The following is a 14,834-nucleotide window of genomic DNA, read 5'->3' on the forward strand; positions in this document are numbered from 1 at the left end:
ATCAGTAGACATCATCGGCATCAGTTACAGATACCCAAAGAGTAATAAGGTGCCATAAAGACAAGAGGGAAGAAACCCACAGCACTTGATTCATTCAACTAATAGCTATTGAGTGCTTATAATGTATTGCACCATGCTCTAAGCCTTATCATGGCCCCTCTACATTTTGCACTAGAGAGAAGAGATTTGCTTTCTCACTGCCTGGTTTCGCCCCTTCTTGAAAAGCTTATAAAACCATACTCCTCTCAGCATAGGATCACCTGTGATCAAAAGAAAGAAGGGTGCTTTGACAATTGTTCCTTCCTCCCTCTTAATCCAAGGATACCAAACCAGGCCAATTACAGTTCCCCCTTGCAACTTGACCTTGACTTCTAAGCAAAATTCTCAAAGATAGAAAAAGAGGCAGATCAGTGCGGCTCTTAGGAAGCAGGGAATAATGCACGTGCCTCAGTCCCCATGTGGGTAACCCAGAGAGAATAGGTAAAATAAAGGAACCAAGATGTGCAGCCTCATAAGATGGCTGAGGTTGAAACATGCACTGTTCTACTTTCCCCACATGTTAAACTGGCAGTTCACACTGGCTGACCCAAGTAAAATATCTGAGTAGGCAAAATGTGACTGTGTCAACCCAACCTTCCAGGTCATATCTACATTCTTTCCCCGCCATAACCCTTCCTGTGTGTCCATGTTATCCTTCCTGGATTCTACATACTATATCTTTGAGTTCTCTTCCTATTAAAAAAAGTTCTCAGGAAAGAATCAGAAAGCCATTTATATGACCTTAAAACACAGGTTGATTTTTTTAATCTTTATTTTTATTGTAGTTTAACAAATTATAGTTGTATATATTTATGGAGTACAATGTGAGGCTATGATTTATGAATACAGTGTGAAATAAATCAACCTAATTAACATATTCATGACCTCAAATACTTATGTTTTGTGGTGAGAACACTTGAAACTTTCAGTAATTTAGAAATGTGCAATGGATTATTATTTACTATATTTGAAAATGTTAGTGATGAAAGTTACCTAATCAGTTGTCACTACTGTATCTAGAAACCAATCTTGAAAATGTGATGGCTTTTTTAGTGCCATCTGCTCGTGGAGCCACCGCTGCTACCCTGAGTCACCTCCTGTGCAGCTCTGGCCACCTGGCTCCCCATATTAGCTGCCGATATTTGGAGTTCTTACAACATGGCAGACATTGACAACAAAGAACAGTCTGAATTTGATCAAGTTTGGATGACGTTAAAAAAGTAGAAGAAGAAGAAACCGGTGAAGAAACAAAAATCAAAGCACGTCAGCTAACCTTTCAGATGATGCAAAATCCTCAGATTCTTCAACTCTTCAAGAAAGACTTGATGGTATAATAGAAACACCAACAATGTATCCAACAGGATACACTGAAAGCCTGCCTAGGGTAGTTAAAAGACAAGTGAATGCTCTCAAAAACCTGTAAGTTAAATGTGCACATATAGAAGCCCAATTCTATGAGGAAGTTCACAATCTTGAAAGGAAGTATGCCGTTCTCTGTCAGCCTCTATTTGATAAGCGATTTGAGATTATTAATGCAATTTATGAACCTACAGAAGAAGTGAATGGAAACCAGAGAATATGATGAGATTTCAGAGGAGTTGAAAGAAAAGGCCAAGATTGAAGATGAGAAAAAAGAGGAAGAAAAAGAAGATGCCAAAGGAATGCCTGAATTTTGGTTAATTGTTTTTAAGAATGTTGACTTGCTCAGTGATACTGAGAGGTGACAATGTGCTAGCAGCCCTCACTCTCAGCGCCTCCTCAGCCTCCTCATCCACTCTGGCAGCGCTTGAGGAGCCCTTCAACCCGCCACGGCACTGTGGGAGCCCCTCTCTGGGCTGGCTGAGGCCGGAGCCTCCTCCCTCTGCTTGCCAGAATGTGTGGAGGGAGAGGCGCCTGCGGGAACCGGGGCTGCGTGTGGCGCTCACTGGCCAGTGCGAGTTCCGGTGGGCATGGGTGCAGTCTCTGAGGGCCCCGCACACGAAGCAGCAGGCCAGCGCTGCAGGCGCAGGGCAGTGAGGGGCTTAGCACCCCGGCCAGCAGCTGCGGAGGTTGGCCAGGGTCCCCCAACAGTGCCGGCCTGCCGGCACTACACTCAAATTCTCACCAGGTGTAGCTGCCTCCCCACGGGGCAGGGCTCCGTACCTGCAGCCTGCCATGTCTGAGCTCCCCCCACTGCGGTGGGCTCCCTCACGGCCTGAGCCTCCCGGACAGGCGCTGCCCCCTGCTCCCATGGTGCCCAGTTCCATGGACAGCCCAAGGGCTGAGGAGTGAGGCGCGGCTGGGGACTGGGGGCAGCTCCGCCTGCAGCCCCGGTGTAGGATCCACTGAGTGAAGCCAGCTGGGCTCCTGAACGGATGGGGACTTGGAGAACTTTAATATCTAGCCAGAGGATTGTATGCGCACCAATCAGCACTCTGTATCTAGCTAACCTAGTGGGGACTTGGAGAACTTTTCCTTCTAGCACTCTGTGGCTAGCTCAAGGATTGTAAATACACCAATCAGTACTCGGTGTCTAGCTCAAGGTTTGTAAATACACCAACTGGTACTTTGCATCTAGCTAACTCTGTGTCTAGCTAACCTAGTGCGGACTTGGAGAACTTTTCCATCTAGCACTCTGTGTCTAGCTTAAGGATTGTAAACGCACCAATCAGCACTCTGTGTCTAGCTCAGGGTTTGTAAATACACCAATCAGTACTCTGTGTCTAGCTCAAGGTTTGTAAATACACCAATTGGTACTCTGTATCTAGCTAACTCTGTGTCTAGCTAACCTAGTGGGGACTTGGAGAACTTTTCTGTGTAGCACTGTGTCTAGCTCAAGGATTGTAAACGCACCAATCAGCACTCTGTGGAATTCCACACTGTGGAAGCTTTGTTATTTCGCTCTTTGCAATAAATCTTGCCGCTGCTCACTCTTTGGGTTCACGCTGTCTTTATGAACTGTAACACTCACTGCGAAGGTCTGCAGATTCACTCCTGAAGCCAGCGAGACCACGAACCCACCGAACCCACCAGGAAGAAGGAACAAACTCCGGACACACTATCTTTAAGAACTGTAACACTTACCGCGAGGGTCCGTGGCTTCTTTCTTGAAGTCAGCAAGACCAAGAACCCACCAATTCCGGACACAATATGCTTCAGGAACGTGATGAACCTATTCTGAAGCACTTGGAAGATATTAAAGTGAAGTTCTCAGATGCTGGCCAGCCCATGAGTTTTGTCTTAGAATTTCACTTTGAAACCAATGAATATTTTAAAAATGAAGTGCTGACAAAGACATATAGGATGAGGTCAGAACCAGATGATTCTGATCCCTTTTATTTTGATGGACCAAAAATTATGGGTTTTACAGCGTGCCAAATAGATTGGAAAAAGGAAAGAATGTCACTTTGAAAACCATTAAGAAGCAGCAGAAAGACAAGGGACGTGGGACAGTTCGTACTCTGACTAAAACAGTTTACAATGACTCTTTCTTTAATGTTTTTGCCCCTCCTGAAGTTTCTGAGAGTGGAGATCTGGATGATGCTGCTGAAGCAATCCTTGCTGCAGACGTCGAAATTGGTCACTTTTTACCTTAGTGTATAATCCCAGGATCAGTGTTATACTTTACTGGGGAAGCTACTGAAGATGATGATGATGATTATGATGAAGAAAGTGAAGAAGTGGATGAGGAAGGAGAAGTAGAAGGAGATGAGGAAAACGATCCAGACTATGACCCAAAGAAGGATTAAAATCCAGCAGAGCACAAGCAGTAATGAAGCAGGATGTATGTGGCCTTGAGGATAACCTGCACTATAGTACCCTAAACACAACTCTTATTCACTTACAGCCTTATGTTTTTGTATTTTCTTGGTAGACTAGGTTAATTTTTTTAAACGACAGGAAACTGATATTTTAAAGACCAATTTGTTCTACCTGGCATTTTAACTAGTTTTTCTGGCCGAGATGTTGAATGCACAAATTCTGTCACACTTGTTCATTCATTGCTACATAATTTGGTTCTTCTGGAATATTTTTATGTGGCTCTTGGAGTACAGTTGGGAAAATTAACAACTGTTAAAGGAAACACTTTTTTGTGATTTTTTTCTTGAAGAACCAAAGTATTTTTTCAGCTGGTTGTTGAATAGGGTTAAGTCCACTCAGATTAGCTGTGCCTTTCATTGCTTTGTTATAGAAATGCAGTGACTTATACTAAGACAATTCATCATTTAAAACAAATTGGCAACACAACTATATGGTTAAGAATTTCCAGTATAAGCACACCCAGTAACTGTATTAGATTGTTAATGGCTTATTGTGTTATAGGTGACATAGTTAACCGTAAAGTAACCTGACTTAGTATAGTTACTGGTACCACAGTGAGGTGAATAGAACAGGATTTTCATAATTTAGACTGCATTTAGCTGTACTTTTAAATTTAACCTCCATTAACTAAGCATCTTTTCTCTGTGGTAGGGGTCTACCTTCTGCTTCCCTAGAAAGGATGAATTTCCATCATTTGACAAGCCTGTTTTCAAGTTATTTGTTGTTTGTTTGCTTGTTTTTGTTTTTGCAGCCTAAAATTAAAATTTCAAATATAAAAATGAAATGTGTGATGATGCTCTTTTAAATAGCTGTGAAGAAATTATTGTGTGCTTGTTCTTACTTTGTCCCTATTTTGTTGTATAATATTTAAGTAAAAGGAGATTATTTATCCTTATTGAATTTCCAAAACTTATATTTGCATTTACCATTTTTTAATGATGGAGAGAAAAGTTGGTTGTCTTACTTTGATAAGCTTGGCACAGGACCTATCACTTTTTGATGCTTTGGATCAAAATTCTGTCACCAGAATGCTACTAATTAGTTATATGCAAGGAACAACCTAATCACTTTAATACAATGATTGAAGTGCTACAGGCAGTAACTACTGAACACCAAATCACAGTGTTTTAATTTGTGACATGTTAGAATAATGGGACTTTCTTTAGTATAAATATTCTATTAACTAATCCTTGTGCTGTTAAGTTATAGGATTTTGACTCATGGGTCTGAAAAAGGCCCTGCTAAATCTTGAACATTGATACAGTTGAAGCCTTGTCTTCAGACCCAGGAGAAGCTGACAACCAAAATGAACTTCTTTCAAGAGACACAGGAGTTGATTGTATGGACTGAACTAAAAGGGGACTGAAATAATTTTTACAGCTTTTTTTGTTTGAAACATTGCTGATTCTTGAGAGCCTGGAGAACTTTTTTTCATTTTGAGCTATCTATAGCATTTAACAATTGAATACAGTATTGTGTTATAAACAGAATTTGAGGCATATTTCTTACTCTGCCTAATTTCTCCAGAATTTGTAAATTATGTGTGAATATTCTTTTTTTTTCTTTTTTTATTTATTTATTATTATTATTATACTTTAAGTTCTAGGGTACATGTGCATAACGTGCAGGTTTGTTACATATGTATACTTGTGCCATGTTGCTGTGCTGCACCCATCAACTCGTCAGCACCCATCAACTCGTCATTTACATCAGGTATAACTCCCAATGCAATCCCTCCCCCCTTCCCCCTCCCCATGATAGGCCCCGGTGTGTGATGTTCCCCTTCCCAAGTCCAAGTGATCTCATTGTTCAGTTCCCACCTATGAGTGAGAACATGCGGTGTTTGGTTTTCTGTTCTTGTGATAGTTTGCTAAGAATGACGCTTAATTTATGGCAATGTGCTTGTTTGCATAAGTTCAACAAGAACCTATTTGTTTTTAGAACTGAACACAGAGGAACTGGTCATTTTTCCAGGACTTTGACTGAAATGGCCTTGTGAAAGGTTCCAGCAAGGCCAATTTAAGAGAGCCTATCTGGACAATGATTCTTGCTGCACTTTGTCTGGATAATCAGGCCAAGTGTATGGGACTGAAGCTTATTTTGCAGTCAGACTGGTCCTGCTGAGATTTGTCTTTGGCGGAAGCACTGGACTGTGTTTCTGAAGAAAACGATAGCATTAGATTAACGTTTGAATCCATGCCCCTCCTTAGCATGAGGCAGCCAGAAAGATTAACAACCAGATTCCCCATGATTGAGGCACTGATACATAGAAAAGGGAGACTAAAGCCAACCCAATAGTCCCATAGACAGTTTTTTGTTTGTTTGTTTATTTGTTTGTTTGGGATAAACATAGAAAGTGACCCTTCTGGGCTTAAAGCCTGAAACCTACATTTGTTTTATCTGAGTTCTTTCCTCAGGGGAAGACCCCCCAGGCCTCTCAAAAAGTATCAAAGAACTGAAACTCTTCAGATTACCACAACCAGACAATGAGACACCAGGCTCCTTATTCATCATGATTGCTTTCTTACCCCTCTCCAGTTCCTGTTTTCCCATACATAGTTACATTTCTTCTCTGCTATATAAGCCCCTAATTTTAGCAGGTCAGGGAGATGGATTTGAGACTGATCTCCCCTATCCTCAGCAATAGAGCCTGATTAAAGCCTTCTTTCTTGACATTACTCATCATCTCAGTCATTGACTTTCTGTACAGTGAGCAGCAGGACCTAGACTGAACCCCTGGTGTATCAGTAACATATTCACCATGCTGACTAATATATTTCAAAGAAATAAAATACTTATTCCTTCTGTATAATTGAAGATTTGTACCCTTTGACCATCATCTCCTCATTTCCTCCAACTCCCGGCCTGTAGTCACCACCTGCGATGGTTTCAATGTCCTCCACAAATCTCATGTTGAAACTTAATCCCCAATGCGGCAGTATTGAGAGGTAGGTCCTTTAACAGGTGATTGGATCGTGAAGGCACTGCCCCCATTAATGGGTTAATCTTTTCAAGGATTAATGAGTTAATGGATAAATGAGTTATCATGGGAAGGAGGGACTGGCGGCTTTATAAGAAGAAGAAGACAGACCTGAGCACACATTAGCACACTCAGCCCCCTCACCTGTAATTCCCTGCGCTGCTTTAGTACCTTTCAGAGAGTCCACACCAGCAAAAAGTCTCTCACCAGAGACAGTCCCTCAACCTAGGACTTTCCAACCTCCAGAACTATAAGAAATAAATTTCATTTCTTATAAATTACTCAATTTTAGGCATTCTCTTATAAGCAACAGAAAATGGACCAACACATTACCATTGTACCCTGTTTCTTTGAGTTCCTTTGTTCTAGATTCCACATATAAGTAAGAACATGCAGGCCGGGCACGGTGGCTCACGCCTGTAATCCCAGAACTTTGGGGGGCCGAGGTGGGCAGATCACGAGGTCAGGAGATCGAGACCATCCTGGCTAACACGGTGAAACTATGTCTCTACTAAAAATGCAAAAATTAGCCAGGCGTGGTGGCAGGGGCGCCTGTAGTCCCAGCTACTCGGGAGACTGAGGCAGGAGAATGATGTGAACCCAGGAGGCGGAGCTTGCAGTGAGTCAAGATAGCGCCACTGCACTCCAGCCTGGGTGACAGAGCAAGACTCTGTCTCAAAAAAAAAACAAAAAGAAAAAAAGCAGAACATGTAGTATTTGCCTTTCTGTGTCTGGCTTATTTAACTTAACATGTTTTCCAATTTCATCCATGTTGTCACAAATGACAAAACTTATTTAAGGCTTAATAGTATTCCATTGTATGTGTGAGTGTACAGTGTGTGTGTGTGTATATACATATGTATATGTGTATATATGTGTGCATATACTGTGTGTGTGGTGTGTGTATACACATATATGTACATGTATATACACACATGTATGTGGATACACACACACACACCACACACACACTGTACACTCACACACATGGAATACTATTAAGCCTTAAAAAATACACAAGTGTTGGGGCGGAGCAAGATGGCCGAATAGGAACAGCTCCAGTCTCCAAATCCCAGCGCGAGCGACACAGAAGACCGGTGATTTCTGCATTTTCAACTGAGGTACTGGGTTCATCTCACTGGGGAGTGCCAGACGATCGGTGCTGGTCAGCTGCTGCAGCCCGACCAGCAAGAGCTGAAGCAGGGCGAGGCATCGCCTCACCTGGGAAGCGCAAGGGGGAAGGGAATCCCTTTTCCTAGCCAGGGGAACTGAGACACACAACACCTGGAAAATCGGGTAACTCCCACCCCAATACTGCGCTTTAAGCAAACAGGCACACCAGGAGATCATATCCCACACCTGGCCGGGAGGGTCCCACACCCACGGAGCCTCCCTCATTGCTAGCACAGCAGTCTGTGATCTACCGGCAAGGCAGCAGCGAGGCTGGGGGAGGGGCGCCCGCCATTGCTGAGGCTTACGTAGGTAAACAAAGCTGCTGGGAAGCTCGAACTGGGTGGAGCTCACAGCAGCTCAAGGAAACCTGCCTATCTCTGTAGACTCCACCTCTGGGGACAGGGCACAGTAAACAATAACAAAAGCACCCGAAACCTCTGCAGACGCAAATGACTCTGTCTGACAGCTTTGAAGAGAGCAGTGGATCTTCCAACATGGAGGTTGAGATCTGAGAAGGGACAGACTCCCTGCTCAAGTGGGTCCCTGACCCCTGAGTAGCCTAACTGGGAGACATCCCCCACTAGGGGCAGTCTGACACCCCACACCTCACAGGGTGGAGTACACCCCTGAGAGGAAGCTTCCAAAGCAAGAATCAGACAGGTACACTCGCTGTTCAGAAATATTCTATCTTCTGCAGCCTCTGCTGCTGATACCCAGGCAAACAGGGTCTGGAGTGGACCTCAAGCAATCTCCAACAGACCTACAGCTGAGGGTGCTGACTGTTAGAAGGAAAACTATCAAACAGGAAGGACACCTACACCAAAACCCCATCAGTACATCACCATCATCAAAGACCAGAGGCAGATAAAACCACAAAGATGGGGAAAAGGCAGGGCAGAAAAGCTGGAAATTCAAAAAATAAGAGTGCATCTCCCCCAGCAAAGGAGCGCAGCTCATCGCCAGCAATGGATCAAAGCTGGACGGAGAATGACTTCGACGAGATGAGAGAAGAAGGCTTCAATCCATCAAATTTCTCAGAGCTAAAGGAGGAATTACGTACCCAGCGCAAAGAAACTAAAAATCTTGAAAAAAAAAGTGGAAGAATTGATGGCTAGAGTAATTAATGCAGAGAAGGTCATAAACGAAATGAGAGAGATGAAAACCATGACACGAGAAATACGTGACAAATGCACAAGCTTCAGTAACCGACTCGATCAACTGGAAGAAAGAGTATCTGCGATTGAGGATCAAATGAATGAAATGAAGCGAGAAGAGAAACCAAAAGAAAAAAGAAGAAAAAGAAATGAACAAAGCCTGCAAGAAGTATGGGATTATGTAAAAAGACCAAATCTACGTCTGATTGGGGTGCCTGAAAGTGAGGGGGAAAATGGAACCAAGTTGGAAAACACTCTTCAGGATATCATCCAGGAGAACTTCCCCAACCTAGTAGGGCAGGCCAACATTCAAATCCAGGAAATACAGAGAACGCCAGAAAGATACTCCTCGAGAAGAGCAACTCCAAGACACATAATTGCCAGATTCACCAAAGTTGAAATGAAGGAAAAAATCTTAAGGGCAGCCAGAGAGAAAGGTCGAGTTACCCACAAAGGGAAGCCCATCAGACTAACAGCAGATCTCTCAGCAGAAACTCTACAAGCCAGAAGAGAGTGGGGGCCAATATTCAACATTCTTAAAGAAAAGAATTTTAAACCCAGAATTTCATATCCAGCCAAACTAAGTTTCATAAGTGAAGGAGAAATAAAATCCTTTACAGATAAGCAAATGCTTAGAGATTTTGTCACCACTAGGCCTGCCTTACAAGAGACCCTGAAGGAAGCACTAAACATGGAAAGGAACAACCGGTACCAGCCATTGCAAAAACATGCCAACATGTAAAGACCATCGAGGCTAGGAAGAAACTGCATCAACTAACAAGCAAAATAACCAGTTAATATCATAATGGCAGGATCAAGTTCACACATAACAATCTTAACCTTAAATGTAAATGGACTAAATGCTCCAATTAAAAGACACAGACTGGCAAACTGGATAAAGAGTCAAGACCCATCAGTCTGCTGTATTCAGGAGACCCATCTCACATGCAGAGACATACATAGGCTCAAAATAAAGGGATGGAGGAAGATTTACCAAGCAAATGGAGAACAAAAAAAAGTAGGGGTTGCAATACTAGTCTCTGATAAAACAGACTTTAAACCATCAAAGATCAAAAGAGACAAAGAAGGCCATTACATAATGGTAAAGGGATCAATTCAACAGGAAGACCTAACTATCCTAAATATATATGCACCCAATACAGGACCACCCAGATTCATAAAGCAAGTCCTTAGAGACTTACAAAGAGACTTAGACTCCCATACAATAATAATGGGAGACTTCAACACTCCACTGTCAACATTAGACAGATCAACGAGACAGAAAGTTAACAAGGATATCCAGGAATTGAACTCATCTCTGCAGCAAGCAAACCTAATAGACATCTATAGAACTCTCCACTCCAAATCAACAGAATATACATTCTTCTCAGCACCACATCGTACTTACTCCAAAATTGACCACGTAATTGGAAGTAAAGCACTCCTCAGCAAATGTACAAGAACAGAAATTATAACAAACTGTCTCTCAGACCACAGTGCAATCAAACTAGAACTCAGGACTAAGAAACTCAATCAAAACCGCTCAACTACATGGAAACTGAACAACCTGCTCCTGAATGACTACTGGGTACATCACGAAATGAAGGCAGAAATAAAGATGTTCTTTGAAACCAATGAGAACAAAGATACAACATACCAGAATCTCTGGGACACATTTAAAGCAGTGTGTAGAGGGAAATTTATAGCACTAAATGCCCACCAGAGAAAGCAGGAAAGATCTAAAATTGACACTCTAACATCGCAATTAAAAGAACTAGAGAAGCAAGAGCAAACACATTCGAAAGCTAGCAGAAGGCAAGAAATAACTAAGATCAGAGCAGAACCGAAGGAGATAGAGACACAAAAAACCCTCCAAAAAATCCATGAATCCAGGAGTTGGTTTTTTGAAAAGATCAACAAAATTGACAGACCACTAGCAAGACTAATAAAGAAGAAAAGAGAGAAGAATCAAATCGACGCAATTAAAAATGATAAAGGGGATATCACCACCGACCCCACAGAAATACAAACTACCATCAGAGAATACTATAAACACCTCTACGCAAATAAACTGGAAAATCTAGAAGAAATGGATAATTTCCTGGACACTTACACTCTTCCAAGACTAAACCAGGAAGAAGTTGAATCCCTGAATAGACCAATAGCAGGCTCTGAAATTGAGGCAATAATTAATAGCCTACCAACCAAAAAAAGTCCAGGACCAGATGGATTCACAGCTGAATTCTACCAGAGGTACAAGGAGGAGTTGGTACCATTCCTTCTGAAACTATTCCAATCAATAGAAAAAGAGGGAATCCTCCCTAACTCATTTTATGAGGCCAACATCATCCTGATACCAAAGCCTGGCAGAGACACAACAAAAAAAGAGAATTTTAGACCAATATTCCTGATGAACATCGATGCAAAAATCCTCATTAAAATACTGGCAAACCGGATTCAGCAACACATCAAAATGCTTATCCACTATGATCAAGTGGGCTTCATCCCTGGGATGCAAGGCTGGTTCAACATTCGCAAATCAATAAACATAATCCAGCATATAAACAGAACCAAAGACAAGAACCACATGATTATCTCAATAGATGCAGAAAAGGCTTTTGACAAAATTCAACAGCCCTTCATGCTAAAAACGCTCAATAAATTCGGTATTGATGGAACGTACCTCAAAATAAGAAGAGCTATTTATGACAAACCCACAGCCAATATCATACTGAATGGGCAAAAACTGGAAAAATTCCCTTTGAAAACTGGCACAAGACAGGGATGTCCTCTCTCACCACTCCTATTCAACATAGTGTTGGAAGTTCTGGCTAGGGCAATTAGGCAAGAGAAAGAAATCAAGGGTATTCAGTTAGGAAAAGAAGAAGTCAAACTGTCCCTGTTTGCAGATGACATGATTGTATATTTAGAAAACCCCATTGTCTCAGCCCAAAATCTCCTTAAGCTGATAAGCAACTTCAGCAAAGTCTCAGGATACAAAATTAATGTGCAAAAATCACAAGCATTCTTATACACCAGTAACAGACAAACAGAGAGCCAAATCAGGAATGAACTTCCATTCACAATTGCTTCAAAGAGAATAAAATACCTAGGAATCCAACTTACAAGGGATGTAAAGGACCTCTTCAAGGAGAACTACAAACCACTGCTCAGTGAAATCAAAGAGGACACAAACAAATGGAAGAACATACCATGCTCATGGATAGGAAGAATCAATATCGTGAAAATGGCCATACTGCCCAAGGTAATTTATAGATTCAATGCCATCCCCATCAAGCTACCAATGAGTTTCTTCACAGAATTGGAAAAAACTGCTTTAAAGTTCATATGGAACCAAAAAAGAGCCTGCATCTCCAAGACAATCCTAAGTCAAAAGAACAAAGCTGGAGGCATCACGCTACCTGACTTCAAACTATACTACAAGGCTACAGTAACCAAAACAGCATGGTACTGGTACCAAAACAGAGATATAGACCAATGGAACAGAACAGAGTCCTCAGAAATAATACCACACATCTACAGCCATCTGATCTTTGACAAACCTGAGAGAAACAAGAAATGGGGAAAGGATTCCCTATTTAATAAATGGTGCTGGGAAAATTGGCTAGCCATAAGTAGAAAGCTGAAACCGGATCCTTTCCTTACTCCTTATACGAAAATTAATTCAAGATGGATTAGAGACTTAAATGTTAGACCTAATACCATAAAAATCCTAGAGGAAAACCTAGGTAGTACCATTCAGGACATAGGCATGGGCAAAGACTTCATGTCTAAAACACCAAAAGCAACGGCAGCAAAAGCCAAAATTGACAAATGGGATCTCATTAAACTAAAGAGCTTCTGCACAGCAAAAGAAACTACCATCAGAGTGAACAGGCAACCTACAGAATGGGAGAAAATTTTTGCAATCTACTCATCTGACAAAGGGCTAATATCCAGAACCTACAAAGAACTCAAACAAATTTACAAGAAAAAAACAAACAACCCCATCAAAAAGTGGGCAAAGGATATGAACAGACATTTCTCAAAAGAAGACATTCATACAGCCAACAGACACATGAAAAAATGCTCATCATCACTGGCCATCAGAGAAATGCAAATCAAAACCACAATGAGATACCATCTCACACCAGTTAGAATGGCAATCATTAAAAAGTCAGGAAACAACAGGTGCTGGAGAGGATGTGGAGAAATAGGAACACTTTTACACTGTTGGTGGGATTGTAAACTAGTTCAACCATTATGGAAAACAGTATGGCGATTCCTCAAGGATCTAGAACTAGATGTACCATATGACCCAGCCATCCCATTACTGGGTATATACCCAAAGGATTATAAATTATGCTGCTATAAAGACACATGCACACGTATGTTTATTGCAGCACTATTCACAATAGCAAAGACTTGGAATCAACCCAAATGTCCATCAGTGACAGATTGGATTAAGAAAATGTGGCACATATACACCATGGAATACTATGCAGCCATCAAAAAGGATGAGTTTGTGTCCTTTGTAGGAACATGGATGCAGCTGGAAACCATCATTCTTAGCAAACTATCACAAGAACAGAAAACCAAACACCGCATGTTCTCACTCATAGGTGGGAACTGAACAATGAGATCACTTGGACTCAGGAAGGGGAACATCACACACAGGGGCCTATCATGGGGAGGGGGGAGGGCGGAGGGATTGCATTGGGAGTTATACCTGATGTAAATGACGAGTTGATGGGTGCAGCACACCAACATGGCACAAGTATACATATGTAACAAACCTGCACGTTATGCACATGTACCCTACAACTTAAAGTATAATAATAATAAATAAATTTTTTAAAAAAATGACTGTTCACAGTGACACCCTGTGGCTGCAAGAAGTAATAACAATATCTGACCCATCTCCATATTCCCCTCACATATGTGTAAGTCCCTAGAGTTCATAAATATCAGGAGGCACATTAAAAGGAAGATGCTGTGAACTTCCTCTGAATCTGGCATTAGCAAGTTCCACTTACCATGTTATGGTTTTTGCTGTTGCTGTTACTGTTAAAATGAAAAATAAAGAAGTTACAGCCATAATTGTCCTGTAGTACTGTATATATAGCAGTTCAAACTGGAAAAAAATTTGTAACTCATATCACAGAAAGAGGAGCCTTTTTAAACATCCCTGGAATCCTTTTTATAGAGGAAATATATTGGAAACTCTGGAACTAGATACGCCAAAAACTATCAGTCTGAACCCAAGGGAGCTCCAGGCCCCCAACCTCTACTGTTGTGTGGCTGCCTGTGTGGCTGCAGAGAATTATGTGTGGCCCAAGAGCACTGCAGAATGCTGGGTCAAACCCAGTTTCTGGATGACGTAAAACTGGGGAAGAATTTAAATCAGAGGATGATATCACCATGTCATCTGTATGCTGCAGAGGATGTTTTTTAAGGGTATGAAGCGGACTAGGTAAGAGTGGGAACAAGATGGCAAGATTGTTAGAGTTTCACCAAAGGACAGACAACCTTTTGACAGGTATAAGGTCACAAATAACGTCAGACATCAATACATGCAAGACATGCTGAACTGAATTTATTCATAAATATAAGGGCTATTGATAAATTATCAATAACAGGCAAGAAAAACAATAACATAATACTAATAAGAAATCTCTGACTACCTT

At 41.6% G+C, this 14,834-nt stretch overlaps 1 pseudogene; it reads left to right on the forward strand.

Annotated features, from left to right (window-relative positions):
- Positions 1-1,159: 1,159 nt before the first annotated feature.
- Positions 1,160-3,791, forward strand: LOC102141772 (nucleosome assembly protein 1-like 1; annotated as a pseudogene).
- The last annotated feature ends 11,043 nt before the right edge of the window (positions 3,792-14,834 follow it).

This window comes from Macaca fascicularis, chromosome 17, assembly GCF_037993035.2.
Source record: "Macaca fascicularis isolate 582-1 chromosome 17, T2T-MFA8v1.1".
In the NCBI taxonomy this organism is placed as follows: Eukaryota; Metazoa; Chordata; class Mammalia; order Primates; family Cercopithecidae; genus Macaca; species Macaca fascicularis.